This window comes from Meriones unguiculatus, chromosome 4 (genome assembly GCF_030254825.1).
Source record: "Meriones unguiculatus strain TT.TT164.6M chromosome 4, Bangor_MerUng_6.1, whole genome shotgun sequence".
In the NCBI taxonomy this organism is placed as follows: Eukaryota; Metazoa; Chordata; class Mammalia; order Rodentia; family Muridae; genus Meriones; species Meriones unguiculatus.
Genome location: NC_083352.1, coordinates 41974146 through 41990919, shown reverse-complemented (window position 1 = coordinate 41990919; position 16774 = coordinate 41974146). Strand labels below are relative to the sequence as shown.

General features: G+C 36.3%; 1 protein-coding gene across 14 annotated transcripts in view; it reads left to right on the top strand.

Moving 5' to 3' along the window:
- Tenm3 (teneurin transmembrane protein 3) overlaps positions 1–16774 on the top strand; it is a 2741632-nt gene that overhangs the window by 102480 nt on the left and 2622378 nt on the right. For all 14 annotated transcript variants that reach the window (XM_060381770.1, XM_060381769.1, XM_060381766.1 and 11 more), the window contains exon 2: positions 7980–8098. The gene's annotated coding sequence lies outside the window, so the exon portion shown is untranslated. The remainder of the gene's footprint in view (positions 1–7979; positions 8099–16774) is intronic.

The window sequence follows — 16774 nt, the reverse complement described above, 5'->3', positions numbered from 1 at the left end:
ATTAGATTCCATTGATCCACATTCTGTTTCTATGCCAGTACTATGCAGTTTTTATTACTGTTGCTCTATAGTACAGCTTGAGTTCAGGGATGGAGATACCTCAGGAAGATTTTATATTGTAGAGGATTGTTTTAGTAATTCTGTGTTTCTTGTTATTCCATATGAAGTTGAGAAATTTTTTTTCAAAGTTTGTGAAGTATTTGTGTTGGTAATTTGATGGGAATTTCATTTAATCTGTAGATTGCTTTTGGTATAATGACCATTTTTACTATGTTTATCCTGCCAAGCCATGAGCATGGGAGATCTTTCTATCTTCTGATATCTTCTTCTAATTCTATCTTCAGAGACTTGAATTTTTTCGTACAACTCTTGACTTGCTTGGTTAGGGTCACGCCAAGGTACTTTCTCAGCCCCTTTTTCTTTTGTATACAGAAGGGCTGCTGATATTTTTGAGTTAATTTTGTATCCAACCACTTTGCTGAAGTTGTTTATCAGCTGTAGGAGTTCCCTGCTGGAATTTTTGGGATCACTCAGGTATACTATCGTATCATCTGCAAATAGTGGTACTTGGACTTCTTCCTTTCCAATTTGTATCGCCTTGACTCCTTCAACTGTCTTATTGCTCTAGCAAGGACTTCCAGAACTATGTTGAAGAGATATGAAGAGAGTGGGCAGCTCTAGCAAGGACTTCCAGAACTATGTTGAAGAGATATGAAGAGAGTGGGCAGCCTTGCCTTGTCCCTGATTTCAGTGGGATTGCTTTAAGTTTCTCTCCCTTTAGTTTGATGTTGGATATAGGCTTGCTCTATACTGCCTTCACTATGTTTAGGTAAATGCCTTGTATCCCTAATCTCTCCAAGGCATATACACTTTTATAACAATTTATTTTAGTCAGTAATTTAAAGACATGGAACTTTTATCTCAAGAATTATCCCAAAATATTACCACAAAACAAAATATCTATGATATTTAATTGCTTGAAAACTGAAAAAAAAAGCACAAACTCTCTAAGTTTCCATTGGCTTTATGTTCATATCGGTCATATCATATTCATATAAATATGAATAAATTAACAAGTAAAAACAATCTGAAAGTTGTAAATTATAAATAGAACACACAAATATTTATTTTATTGTTTTATTAATTATCTAAATTGTGAGGACTACAAAGTTTTTCTTATTTACTTCAGTGAGAGAAGATAATTTATCATTCATTCTATTCTCAAATATTTAATACTTAACTAACTTAAAATTATTTTTTGTTATTTTATCAGTTGTTGATGTGAAAAATATGAAATTCAGTCTTAGATATTAAAAATCACACCTGTCATGAAATATTAAAAAATATGTGTGCTTCACATTGCAATTTAAGTGAAGGGTTTAGAATGTAGAAGAATATCATTATTTTTTATTCTTTTTCATTTTCATTATTATTTTTATTAATTCATGTTGTATCTAGTTGCAGCCTCCTCCCTCATCACCTCCCAGTCCCACACTTTTTCCATTTCCTTTCCCTTTCACTCTTTCCTAGTCCATTGATAGGGGAAGTCCTGTTGTTTCTGGATCCTTTTATATTCCCATTCTTCCATAAGACTCCGTACACTCTCTCCAAAGTTTGGCTGTGAATCTCTGTATCAACTTCGATCCCCTGTTGGTTGGGGTCTTTTAGAGGACATCTGCAGTAGGCTCCAATCTTGTTTCCTCTCTTCTACCACTTCAGGTGTCTATCCTGTTATCCTTTGTGAATGAAAATTAAGCATCTTCCCTAGGGTACTCCTTGTCATTTAGCTTCTATAGGTCTGTAGATTTTAGTATGTCTACTCTACATACAATAGCTAATATCCACTTAGTGAGTATACACCATGCATGTCTCTCTGTCTTTCTTGATTGATTCCACTTACCAAAGCTAAATCAGGACCAGGTAAATCAATTAAATAGTCCTATATCCCCCAAGGAAATAGAAGCAGTCATCGAAAGTCTCCCATCCAAAAAAAGCCCAGGACCTGATGGTTTCAGTGCAGAATTCTACCAGACATTCAAAAAAGAGCTAACTCCAATTCTCTTCAAACTCTTCCACAAAATTGAAACAGAAGGAACATTACCAAACTCATTCTATGAAGCCACAGCCACCTTGGTACCTAAACCTCACAAAGACCCAACAAAAAAAAAGAGAACTTTAGGCCAATCTCCCTTATGAACATTGATGCAAAAATACTCAACAAAATACTCGCAAACCCAATACAAGAACACATCAAAGATATCATCCACTATGACCAAGTAGGCTTCATCCCAGGTATGCAGGGGTGGTTCAATATACGGAAATCCATCAATGTGATTCACCATATTAACAAACTGAAAGAAAAAAACCACATGATAATTTCCCTAGATACTAAAAAAAGCATTTGACAAAATCCAACATCCATTCATGTTTAAAGTATTGGAGAGATCAGGGATACAAGGCACATATCTAAACATAGTAAAGGCAATATACAGCAAACCTATAGCCAACATCAAACTGAACGGAGAGAAACTTAAAGCAATCCCACTGAAATCAGGGACAAGACAAGGCTGCCCACTTTTTCCATATTGGCCTGCTCTTTGATCACCTCCCCCTGGAGGGGAGCAGCCTTACCAGGCCATAGTAAAGGACAATGCAGCCACTTTTGTTGTGAACTGATGGACTAAGATCAGAAAGGAGAGGAGAACCTCCCCTATCAGTGGACTTGGGGAGTGGCATGCATGCAGAGGGAGGAGGGAGGGTCGGATTGGGAGGGGAGGAGGGAGAGGCTTATGGGGGGATGCAGAATAAATAAAGTGTAATTGATGAAAAATTAAAAAAAAACAAAAAAGGAAAAAAAAATAATTTAAGAACCTTAAATGACTTTCAAAAGTGGAGGAAAACATGGAGTTAGTCAATTTACATGGAGCACGTCTCGCCCCTGGGGGCAATGGTCTCCTGAACTTACTCAGACCTCAGACACCACCACTGCTAGTTCTAGAACTGATGCAGGATTTTCCAACGAGGGGGTTAAGGCTTCTCGTAATATTTCCTATAAGCCCACACCTGTTTGTTTATATCCCCCATTTTTATTCATTATTAGCCATATAGAGCCAAGTAATTGTGGTAATGATACTTGCTTTTTTGCTAGTGAATTTAGGTATGCCCTGGTACCATGGGAGTACCATGCCTCGCAGGGTGCCTGTGCCCATTGATGCCCCTCACGCTATGACTCTCTTCAGACAGAAAAGGGATCTTGGAATTACAGCCACCATTGTTACTGCCATCTCATTGGCGGCTGTTGGAGCTACCACTGCGGCATTAGCCATGAGTCATACTGTGCAGACTGCTCAGACCCTGAATAATCAATCTCACTTAGAAAAACAAAGGGGATGGACATTGGAAGTAGGAGAAAATAAGAAACAGGACAGGATCCTACCATAGAAGGCTTCTGAAAAACTCTACCTAGCAGTGTATCAAAACAGATGCTGAGACTTATAACCAAACTTTGGGCAGAGTTTAGGAAATCATATGAAAGAAGGGGGAGTTAGTAAGACCTGTGGAGGACAGGAGCTCCACAAGGACAAAATATATCTGGGCACAGGGGTCTTTTCTGAGACTGATTCTCCAACCAAGGACCATGCATGGTATAACCTAGAACCCCTGCTAGGCCATAGCCCATGGCAGCTCAGTGTCTAAGTTGGTCTCCTAGTAAGGGGAGCAGGGACTATCTCTGACATGAACTCAGTGGTTGGCTCTTTGTCCTTCCCACCTTCCATGGGAGGAGCAGCCTATCTAGGATACAGAGGAGGACATTGCAGCCAGTCCTGAATAGACCTGATAAGCTAAGATCAGATGCAAGGGGAGGAGGACCTCCTCAATTAGTGGACTTAAAGAGGGGCAGGAAGAAGATGAGTGAGGGAGGGAGAGTGGGATTGGGAAGGAATGAGGGAGGGTAATACAGCTGGGGTACAAAGTGAATAAACTAATTCATATAAAAATTTAAAATAAAAGAGTTAAACACACACACAAAGTAGCTTTATATGAAGCTCTTCTACTAGATCTTGGAGGTGAAATAATCTTGCTTTCTCTTCCAAGTTTATGAAACAATAGAAATTATATTATCAGAACCAAATTTGCTTCACTTCTAGCCTAGGTGTGATTGTGATTGTTTTTTTTTCCCCAAAATTAGATATTTATTGAATTTTCTGACAACTTCGGTTGGTTAATTTCTATCGACTTACACAAACTAGAGAAACCTGGCAAGAGTCAACCTCAATGGCTGAATTCCCTTCATTTTATTAATCTCTGAGCCAGTCTTGGGTTCATTTTCCTGATTGTTGACTATTCTGAGGGTCCCGCCCAGGCTAGGTTATGCCACGCCTAGGAAAGTAGTTTTCTGTTCTATAAAATGGCAGGCTGGATAAGTCATGGGGAACAAGACATTAAGCAACATTCCTCCAATATTACAGCCTCTCCTCCTATTTCATTTCTCTCCTTGAATTACCCCAATGACAGACTGTAATCTGGAAAGAGAGTTTCTTTTGGTTGTGTTGTTTATCATTGCTATAGGAAATAAGCCAGAACACCTCTCTCATTCTTCTGTAACTAGTTTTCAGATACCCTAGCAATGAATCCTCGAATAGTCAACTGTAAAGTAGGTATACCTATTAAAACGAAAAGCAAAACATGGAAATTGAATTAAGACTCTGAAACCCTTCATATACTTCCTCATTCCTCTAGACTTATAATTTCATCGCTGATTACCTTATTAGTTCTTATAATAATTGTTAAAACAGTGAAATCAAAGTGCAATGATGCATTGAAAGATTTTTCTTTCTTTCTTTATTATTATTATTACTTAATACAATTTATTCACTTTGTATCCCGGCTGCAGCCCCCTTCCTCATCTCCTCCCATTACCACCTTCCCTCCCTCCTTCCCCACTTTGCCTCTTTCCTCGACCTCTGATAGGGGTGGTCCATCTCCCCTATTATCTGACCCTAGCCTATCAGTCTCATCAGGACTGTCTGGATCCTTGCCAGTGGGGAGGTGATCAAAGAGCAGGAAATTGATTTCATGCCTCTGTCTGCCCCTGCTCCCCTTACTAGGATATCCCCATGGAGGCTGGGATGTCCATGGTCCACATCTGAGCAGGGGCCTAGGTCCTTTCCATTAATAGTCCTTGGTTGTATTGAAACAATTACAAAGTAACGGATGAAACATTTCATGAAATTCAGACTCTTGGAGAAGTATATGCCACCATTATGGGTATATATAGCTAGACTAAACTTTTAGAAAAACAGCAGATTAAAAAAAAAAAAACTGCAATAAATAATTATTTAGAATATCATATATATTTAACATAATATGCTTTTTCCTCTTTTATTGAGATAGTAAGAGAGATAGAATAAGAAGTTAGATGAATATAAAGTTTGGGGAGATCTTGATAAATTAGGGGGAGGGAAAAGAATATGATGAAATATATTGTATGAAAAACAAAAAAGGTAATAAGGAAGGTAAAAATAAAAGATAAACACCTAAATATATGCTATCAGAAATTATAATATATTTAACAGAAATAAAGGTAAATAACATATTAAAAATATATTTACATATATATTTGGGAAAATGTGAACAAACACAAGAAAATTATAATTGAATTTATAAGATGATAAAATATTCAGAAACTTGGAGTTTGCAATGATCTTTTTGTATTAAAACTTGTATAAAGTGTTATTAATGTAGAAAAGATTTCAAGACTTTTTTTTTTTTTCAATGCAGTTTATTCAGGAACATTGAACAATCCTCGGACCCCGGGGAAAGCCAGCCCACAGCTTAAATAGCCTCTGGGTAGCCAACCCAGGCGTGCCACGGGGGCAATGCAGATAGGTCCACATACATGGAAGCAAGCCAGATCCTCGGCCTTAGCCAAATGTGGAGTTGTTCGTGACAAAGAGCACTCACCATCGGGAAGGTGGAAGGCAGAAACCAGCTCCATCTTTAAGGCATAGCATTCCGCAGCTCTCTACAGTTCCCCCTTTTTGTTTTAGACTTTTTAAAAAGGAAAGATTGAAAGCTTTGTGATCACAAATTTAAGAAAATATCATACGTCAGAAAAAAGACTGATGTTATATTAAAAGTCATAGTAGACATAGCAGCTCATGAGAAAGTAAAATACAACAATACTTCTGTAGACTGATATTAGTAATGTCCTTGACAGATAGATACATTGTTTGTTTGTAGTACCATATGGTTAGATTTTTAAAGCTGTCTGCTCTCATTGTGAATAATATTTCAAGGATAAATTTACTAGTCAACTGACTTTGGTACTGTTCTCTGGGATGATCCTTAGCTCTCCTGGAGATTAAGTACATCAATACCTGGCCTGGCTGGTAGAAAGGATGGTGTGAAATTTATGTGTTTGAAGCTGATTTTTAAGATGTATTTTATTTTTAATATTATGTATGTGTAAGTGTGTGTATGTGAGGACAGGTCCCCATAGATTCCATAAGAGAGTGTCTGGAACACTGGAGCTGAAGTTTCAGTTTCGGGCAGCTGTAAGCCATTCAATGCTGGGGTAGGATGCTGAACTACTACCTCTGCAAAATTAGAAAATGTTTTTTTTTTAATTTATTCACTTTGTATCCCAGTTGTAGCTCCTCCCTCATCCCCTCCAATCTCGCCCTCTCTCCCTTGTCCTCTTGCAGTCCTGCCCCCCTCCCCCAGTCCATTAATAGGGAAGGACCTCCTCCCCTTCCATCTGACCCTAGCCTATCAGTCTTCATCAGGAGTGGTTGCATTGTCTTCCTCTGTGGCCTGGTAAGGCTGGACCCCCCTCAGGGGGAGGTGATCAAAGAGCCAGTCACTGGGTTCCTGTCAGAGACTGTCCCTGTTCCCATTGCTAGGGAACCCACTTGGAGACTGAGCTGCCACAGCCTACATCTGTGCAAGGGTTATAGGTTATCTCCATGCATGGTCCTTGGTTGGAGTATCAGTCTCAGAAAAGACCCCGGGGCCTTCGATAGCTCAGTTGGTAAAGCTGAGTTGTGTAGAAAATGTTCTTAAGTGCTGAGAAATATCTGCAACAACTGTTTTTCAATAAACCAAAAAAATATTTAAATGTTAATTTTTATTGCAAAATATATTTTTTTTAATCAGCATGTTGTAACACAAGATAGAAACACCAAGAATATCTTCTCTTGGGGAGGGGCTTGAGTATGTCGTGCACTTATTTCATACCTGTCTAGAATTTGGGATCCCTTGGACGCAATGCCAGTGACAGTCATCTACTAACAAATCATAATCTTATGTGTGTATCTTTTCCATTAATACTGGCTGTTTGATTTGATTGACATCTAACTGAAGCACAAGAAAGTTTCTTTCCTTTCCATTGCATATCAGAAATTAGACTCTAAAAAAAGAAAAATAAGCAGACATTTGGCTTTCTTCAGTAATCACATTGCAAAATGTGATATTTCTTTTTCACAGTTTTCTTCAATATATCACACAGTATTCAAATATGTACTTTTTGTTAAACAGGGTATCTATATACATAAACTTACATATAGAGAAAAATAAAACAACCTCTGTCTTACCAATAAAATTCATTTCTTATTTTACCAAATTATATTCACTTGGTTTTATGATAATCGTTTAGCAAGAGAAAGAAATCTTGGAATATTTCTTAATATCATAGATCTGCTTATTAAAGTATGTATGCCTAAAATTTCCTCAAATTCATTGTAAGTCTTACTTTGGAGGTCAAATGTGATGTTTAATTTGATTCATAGAAATAGTATGATAAGTTCAGTGTAACTGATAATTTTTACTTCATATGTAAATTCTGTTTTAAAAATTATTCATTATATATTCACTCAGTATTTAGAATCATTGTGTTCAGAAAAATAATTCAGTATAATTTGCACAAAAATCATTTTGTTTCACAGTAAAACTTCTTTTTATTTTTTATTTCTTTTTAGAATTGAGCACAGCAATCATAAGAACTAAAGAAAAGAAATAAAAATAACCTGTGGATATCCTTCTCCTGTGACATTTATTCTGGATGGGACATTGAAGCATCTCACAGAGGTGGATAACTGTAAGTATTTTTTAATGAGTTAAGATTACTTATTTTTTTAATCACTTGATAATATTAAATGTAAAATTCTTCCACAAACTTGAAGAATAAAATGTGTTTTTTAGTTGCAGAATTCTATAAACTCTTGAAATGAAAGGTGATAAGAGAACAGTAATATGTAGATTGAAAGACATTCTGATAATAAACTCACTTAATTTTAGGAAAAGTATTAATAAAAACAAAATAAAGGACAAATTGTCAAATGTTTTCTGTCAAAGGGATCTTTGATAGAAACTGTTTAGGTTATCTGACTGTTTCTGCTGAGAAATTAAAATCATTATAAAAGAGAAACGGGCTTTCCCTGACTAAGAAATTCAGTAGGTGTTAGAGTATAAAAGATTAGCTAAAATAAAAGGTGTTTACAAGGTCAGCTGTTTAAAATTTGTGATACTTTCCATCGATGAGAGTGCCAGTGACTGCAGCTCAGTTAATGGAAGTACCATTCTGTGCTTAATTGGGTTAGCATGTGTTTTTCTCTCACAACCTCTGCTATCTACGGACACGAAACCTTTCCACACTTACAGAAAAAAGAAATTGTAAACTGGCCTACAGGCTTTATTTGAACTATAAACAAAAAGTAAATGGATGGTCCACTTAACATCCCAAATCACTTTAATGTAATTTAGTTTTAAGTGATCTTATGATTGGTAAAAATGTTGAATTTGAAAGCTGCTTTGTGTTTGACTGTGATCTGGTCTATCCTGGGTCAGAATGTCTTTGATCCTGTGAATTTCAGATGAAAGCATGACCTTAGGCAGCAACACAGAGAGACTGAATTTAATACTGAAGATTCCAGGTAACAATGGATTCATCAGGCTTTGAATCCATACGTATACAACTTGGCTGATACTCAATTCCAGATCATTTGCAATATATCTGATTGACATGGCTTCAGCTTAGCTGATGGCTGCAGATTTGAATGTCAAACAAATATATACTTAGATATAATATGCATTAGGTTTTACTTCTTATATTAGTCCGAAAGATCACAGAGTGAAAGTGAGAATTCTTCAGAGAAATGAGAGGGAGGCATGAGAAGTATGAAAATACGATATTAATGTAAGGAAATTTTCAAAAATAACAAATTATAAGTGCTTGACATAAAGCCTGTCTTTTCAGAAGTAGAGCACTTGCTTTTGAAATTCATTTAAAATAAAGCATTTGAAATTCTGTATTTATGGCTCTATATTTATAGGAACTCTATGTATTACACAGTGCTACTTAGGTCTGCAGTTTCAAAATGTGAGAATCACATATATGGTAACATTTTACCTATATTCAAGACCTGGACGTTATATCTACATTATTGTTTAAATGGACAAATAAAATTAGACTATCTTTTCTGTTTTTTTTTAATTTTTTATCTATCCATTACTACAGAAAAATATGTACTCAGAGACTACCTGAAGAAAGAGATTGATTTAAACACAATTTAATACTCAAAACAAAACATATTATATAGGAAAACTGGCTCAACTTTGAAAAATATTTATTAACAGGTTTTAAATTTTTATTTAATTATATATTTATTTATTACAATTCATTCAGTTTGTATCCCTGCTGAAGCCTCCTTCCTTCTGTCTTCCCAGTCACACCCACCTTCCCTCTTCAACTCCTAGGCCTTTTACCTAATCTTCTGATAGGGGAGGTCCTCCTCCCCTTCCCTCTGACCCTAGCCTATCAGGTCTCACCAGAAGTGGTCTCATCATCTTCCTCTGTGGTCTGGCAAGGTTGCACCCCACAGGGGGAGGTGATCAAAGAGACAGCCACTGAGTTCATGTCAGAGACAGCCCTTGTACCTCTTACTAGGGTTTTCTTAATATTATTTGTCAAATTTGGTCTCATATTTTCTCTATGTCATCTATATCTTGGAAAGCTTCACTTAAAAAATCTCTAAGACAAAATGCTAAATCACATTGTTCACATACTCTTTACAAGTAATGGAAGATACACATAATTCTTGCCATTGGTCTTTTATCCAATATAAATTCACTTAGAACCATGATGAAGTTGGTATTAGAAATTTCGATAAAAGAGGAGCAGCCTTGCTAGGCCACAGAGGTGGACATTGCAGACTGTCCTGAAGAAACCTGATAAGCTAGGGTCAGATGGAAGGGGAGGAGACCTCCCCTATCTGTGAACTTGTAAAGGAACAGGGAGAAGATGAGAAAGGGAGGGTGGGATTGGGAGGTAATGAAGGAGCTAGCTACAGCTGGGATACAAAGTTAATAAACTGTAACTAATATTTTAAAAATAAAATAAAAAGTATGTATATGTTTTCTCTTGGGTTATTGTGGCTTTCTTCAACTAGCCTGGAACTCACTTTTTAGACCAGGCAGATGTCCAGCTATCTCATTTTCCCAAGCATTGGTATTGAGGTATATACCACCATGTCTGATTAGATTTCTTTTTTCAAAATAAAATCACATATCTTATTCCTGTAACAAGCGGTTTTCTTATACCATATACCTTTCCATACTCACAGTTTGATGGTTGTGATGTTAGTATGTTTTATTGTTTTTTTAAGAAATAATATAATATTCTAATTATTAATCATGGAATAAAGCAAAGACAAAACTATAACGGAGATGAGAAAAATCCTTTTTCAATATATTTTTTAATTTGTCTTCTATCATCTATATAGTCTTTCATTTTTCAGAAGGCGACCTGAACTCGAGTGCTTAGTGGCCAGGTGCCCCAGTAATTGACTAAGATCTTTACAAAAAATAAAAATAAGTCAAGACGTTATTATCTTCTGTGATACTAAATGCAAAAGACTCAACTGGAGAAAGAGATTCCCCGGTTTCATTTGCTCCAACGAAACAGTGATGGCTGAATCCAAAATGACTCCCCATAAATGTGACTACCTCAATGCCAAGGAAATCCTGAAACAGATTGGTAACATACAGAGCAAAAGCTTATGTGACAGAAGGAGAATCTAGCATGTCATGAAACTTGCTGGCCTAGAGAAAAGAATGGTCTCCGTAATTCCCTGCTCAGCTGGTAAAGAGATGTTAGTGCAGGTGTCTAAAGGTCTACAAAAAATTCCCACATGGATTGACATAGTGAAGGCAGACAAGTATGTTCTTGGCAATCATGGAATTTTGGTTCTTGATGAGAGCTTCCTTCAGAGGCTAGTATGCATTCAGTTTGTGCTTTGAAGTCTCCCAGGGAGTCAGTATAACCAGTCCTAAAAATTATACCTTGAGTTCTGGGGAGCACAGACACATGACAGAGCTCTTTCTTTGAATGTGTAGCAGCCTAATTTGTACCCTCAGCTCCTTCTTTCTTTGGAAAAATAATCACACATAGGCTTTAATATAGAGCCAGGCCACATAGTGATTATCATTTTACATATGTGTTTACTCTTACTTTTAGGGAGTGTGTTCACACAATATTTGTAGTTTCTTTAAAACACTGTTATATAAACAGCCATATTATGGTTACAACACTGCGCATGAACCCTTGCTTTGTTTAGTGTTCAATTATATTAAAAGCATTCTCCATTTGCAAAGGGCTTACTGTTTGTTGAGAACTCCAAAGTAAAGAGCTTCTGTAAACATTAAGATAGCAACAATATTAGTACATTGCACATGACTTATAAGCAAAAATTGTTCAGTCTGATTTACTTGGTCACAGCTCCTCCACAGCTCATGTACTAGGTATGGTTTCCATTCTCCTTGTGAGAATAGATACTGGGTGAGGCTAAGAGGGGTCAAGCCAGCCATTTTCTGGTAAATGGCACAAAGCAGAATCAAGAGGTCATGCACTTAACCACTGGCTGCACTTTACTTCTATTTCAAAATACCAGATGGCATAGAGACATGCATAAAATATTAGGAGCAAACTGGGAAGATGTACTAGGTTTATGGGACAAGAAATCATGAAAGTGGGGTCTAAAGTGAGTTCACCTGGATGTGGTATGCAGGTTAGAGGCTCAAACAACAAGGTCAGAGAGGTTTAAGAAATCATATGAGGGAAGTCAAGAGGGTTCAGGATTTCAGAAGAAAAATCACACACACGCACACAGTGTAAAAGCTGAGCATGCTAAAATGAACCAGTGAGAAAACAATTCAGAAAAATGAAAGGAACTATGTACAATTATTTCATGCTGAGTATCAGCTAAGTAGATGCAGAAAGAGAAAATGGAATGTTTTGTGTGTGCATGTTGCAGGGGGAAAGGGAGGGAAAAAAAGGGGAGAGGAAGGGAAAGAAAGGGGAGCATGGAGGAAAGATCCCCATTTTAATTTAGTGTTTGAACCCTGATCTTGATGTAAAAAATGTAGATGCAGGAACAGGTTTGTTAAGAAGCTGTAGAGCATGTGCCACAGAAATATGGGCATGTTATATTGCCAAATATAGTGAGATTTTTACACAGTCAATAATGCATCAGTAACTGTAAGGGAAATCAGTAACTGGGGAATACCGACTTTTAATTAGAAAAAGAAAAAGGTAGCACCAAGAAAACAGAAACAGAAGAGTCAGTAAATTTCAAGACAGTTTAACCAGAAACAGATGATTATCATCCCATTAGAAGAGACCAGCTTAAAAATTAAAATCTTAACTTTTCCTTGGAGTTGTTGGCTTGATGGTGACAGCTTTGTTCCCCCTGAAAAGGTCTAATTAGTACAGGCAGACTTATGGAAGATGACGCTAGAATAAAAAGTGAAAGCACACTAATAAACTGAAGCAAGTTCAGTGAGTAGAGAAGGCTTCGCCTACAGCATAAAGGATGATGGAAAAAAGCATTTCTATTTGTTAACTTCTGTGAGTTATAATTTTTGGTTGCTTCTTTAATGGATGAGATATAAAGATTACCAGGAAAATAGAGTTTGAGGAAAGATGGACACTAACTCAAAGTTTTCTTAAGTTTCAAAGGTTGAGTTGAAGTTGACATTGGCAGTGTTAAAAGATAGCTACATAATTTGGCAAAGTCAATTTTTTACAGCTACAGCTTCTCTTTCCCTGAAATGTTAATAAAGGACATATTAATCTAAATGTGTTTTTAGAAATACTAGGTAATTTAATGTTTGTAAAATACTTTGTATATTATTATTATTATTATACTTCTCGTTACTATTACTTGGAGTCAGGTGAGTCTCATTAATGAAGAATATTAGAGATAATTCATCATCTAATACTGGAATGTATAGGAAATGTTAGATATGGCTTTAGGCAGGTCTGTGACCATGATAGGGGAGATGATACATTATTCTTCCCATGAGTTTTACAATTATCCCAAATTATGAATTATAACAGAAAAATTATGAAAGTCAGGCCATTTTCATGAAGGGTAAAAATAGACAATGAGTTAATTCCAAAAACGTTGGAAATGATATCTATTTGATTGGAGAACTATAAACATATGGTAAATACAGAGATGCTCTGAATTTTTTGAGACAGACAGTGTATAACGCAGTTAACTCTTGTAAGCAATGTGGAGCTCTAGTATGAAGCCAAAGCAAAATGCCACATGGAATCATTTTTACCGCAAGAATAAACATCCTCATAAATATGCCCCTTGAATGAATATGCCCCTTGAATAAAGGGAAACTCCCTAAGTCAGATTAAATACAAAGAGTTGTGAAACTATCATAACCCATTCCTGAGCTGACTCAAATAAAGAAAAATGTGATTGTTATTTGTTTAATTATTTATTCTTGGAAAACTTCAGCCTGCAAAAATAACGCACATTGATCATGACTACTCACAATGCCCTTCCCACAAGTCCTCTGAACTTAACACATATTCTTCCCAAACTCAGGTGCTCTTTTGTAATGCATTGTCTCCAATTAGTGTTGTCCACAAAATGCTAATAACTATGAAGTTTAAAAAGGAGATCATAACTCACACTGGGTTTAATGGTTAGCAAAATGACATGCCCACTCTGAAATTTTCTATTGAAAATGAGTATATAGATATAGATATATTTAATAAATCCACACGTGTACAAAGTTACACTAAATACAACAGATGATCACTCAAGGAATTTCTTTGTGTTATGAAATCAATTCAATTGCCTTCTAGAGTACTGATTTAATAAAATCATATTACTTTTCTGTGCCTTCTCAGCCTTTTCAAGTCTTAGTTGATTTCTCACAACTTTGGATATAACTAAAAGAAATTTACAGACAGCTTGAAAGGCCCTAATCAAACAAGGAAGTGAAAGTCTAGTGTTAAAAGGAAGAGAACTAATTTCTTTATGTGTATTTAATAAATGGACGTTTTCCCACAGGGTAAGGATGTCTATACTGCATATATATTTAAGTTTCTATAAGCAATCCCATCACTTGTTTTTAAATGAAAATCATCCTGTGCTTACTTTTATTTAAGCAGTACCACTCTTTTTTGATGATTCTGTGTTAAATTAGCCATTTCCTGTTCCTTTAGAAACTGAAAAGTGCAATTAATTTCAGATGTATTGAATGAAAGCTACACTTATGGGAGGGTGACATTGAGGGTAAGGATGTCAGTTCCTAAAGTTTGTCCTATTTCTGTTCATGTTATTCATGCTGAATCATAAGCTCATTTATTGACGTCAGTTATTCCTATAATTATATACAGTGTTCATTCTAACATGATTTTTTTACCTGCATTCAAAAGCCTTCTTTTTTCAAAATTTAGCAGTATAAGAACAATTTGTACTGCTTTGTAACTCTTATTTTAAGAATGACCAGTTTCTTTGGAGAAATGTTTTTCAAACATGAATAGGATGTGTTTGATCACCTGCAATGGTAGTTTTCAAGGGAATAAAGAAAGAAAGAAAGAAAGAAAGAAAGAAAGAAACAAACAAAAAACATGGTTAGTGATGCCTTTTTCCTTCTAGCCTTCTAGAAGGGTCCTACATTTAAATCAGAAGAAGGAGATTGTTTTCCTAATTTACAAGCTTTTTGTCTAGCACAGAATCACTTCTGGCTTTTTCTCTTTCTGAATGATGTATTTTCTTTTTTTTTCTAACTTATTTTAATTTTTTTTATTATTTTTTTATCAGTTACATTTTATTAACTCTGTATCCCAGCCCGATCCCTCATTCCCTCCCAGTCCCTCCCTCCCTCCCTCATCTCCACCGTGCCCCTTTCCAAGTCCACTGATAGGGGGGACCTCCTCCCCATTCATCTGATCCTGTTTTATCAGGTATCTTCAGGACTGGCTGCAAAGCCCTCCTCTGTGGCCTAACAGGACTGCTCCTCCCTTCGGGGGTGGGGAGACCAAAGAGCCAGTCATTGAGTTCCTGTTAGAAATAGTCCCTGTTCCCCTCACTTTGGGAAACCAATTGGTTACTGAGCTACCACAGGCTACATCTGAGTGGAGGTTCTAGGTTATATCCATACATGGTCCTTGGTTGAATGTCAGTCTCAGAAAAGACCCTGTGCCCAGATATATTTGGTCCTTGTGGAGCTCCTATCCTTTCCCCATCAGACTAACTCCCCTTCTTTCTTATGATTCCCTGTACTCTGCCAAAGGTTTGGTCATGAGTCTTTGCTTTGAAAACACTGCTAGTTAGAGTCTTTCAGATGCCCTCAGTAGACTCCTGTCATACGTTCAATGCACATCCCATCTGTCTTTCTAAACGAGGATTGATCATCTTACCCCATGTCCGCTCAATTGATTATCTTTTTTAGGTGTATAGATTTCATTATGTTTATCATATCTTATAGGTCTATATAAGTGAGTATTGTGGTATTTTTATACAATGGAATACTACTCAGCAATCAAAAAGGAGGAAATCATGAAATTTGCAGGCAAATGGTGGGATCTAGAAAAGATCATTCTGAGTGAAATATCCCAGAAGGAGAAAGACAAAGATGAATGATGTATTTTCACAGAGACATTCTATATTTTGACTTGCTTTATTTTATTTTGGTTGGGTTTTTATTTGTTTGTTTGTTTGTTTGTTTTTTTGCTTCCTTTTTTTTCCTAGACTTCAAAGCTCTTAATATATTCCTCCAAATCAGGGTAAAAATGAATAAACATTAGTGAGATAGCCTTCTCTAATTTCAAGGAAGAATTATCAGTGTGATAATAGAAAGTAAAATGTCCAATATACAGTCTTTTGGGGGGGCATAAAAAGTAATTGATTTGCATTCGCCACTTTTTAGTGTGGGCACTCTTCTCTTTTCCCACAGAACTTCAACAACTCACATCAACCACAGTGGGACTCATGCTATCTCAAATCCTGATCATTTCTTTTCTCAAAGAAGCATGATCTGAACACATGAGTCACTGTTAAGTATAAGTGTAGCGTGGAGAAAAAATGAAAATACATTAGGAGTGGTTTTGCCAATTTGTATAATTTTTCAGTTAAGCAGTCATAAATCAAGGAATATTGTATTTTTTGAGGCTCATTAAAGAGACATTACACATCAGAATAGTGAAGTCGTCAGCATAATGAAATGATGAATGCCTGTGACTATCTGTATGTAAATGATGTGAGACAGATTCAGGGTGTTACAAAGGAGAATAACAATCTCTCTGACAGTTCCCTGTAGGTGCAGTTGCTGGATGCTAGTGACAGATGTTAAGTGCAAACCTCTTCAGTGGCATGCACTTATTAGCACTCAGTGGAAACTTGCAATATAAAATAAGAAGACGAACAGCACGCAAAATCATTATAGAAAGTGTCGTTCTACCAGCTGT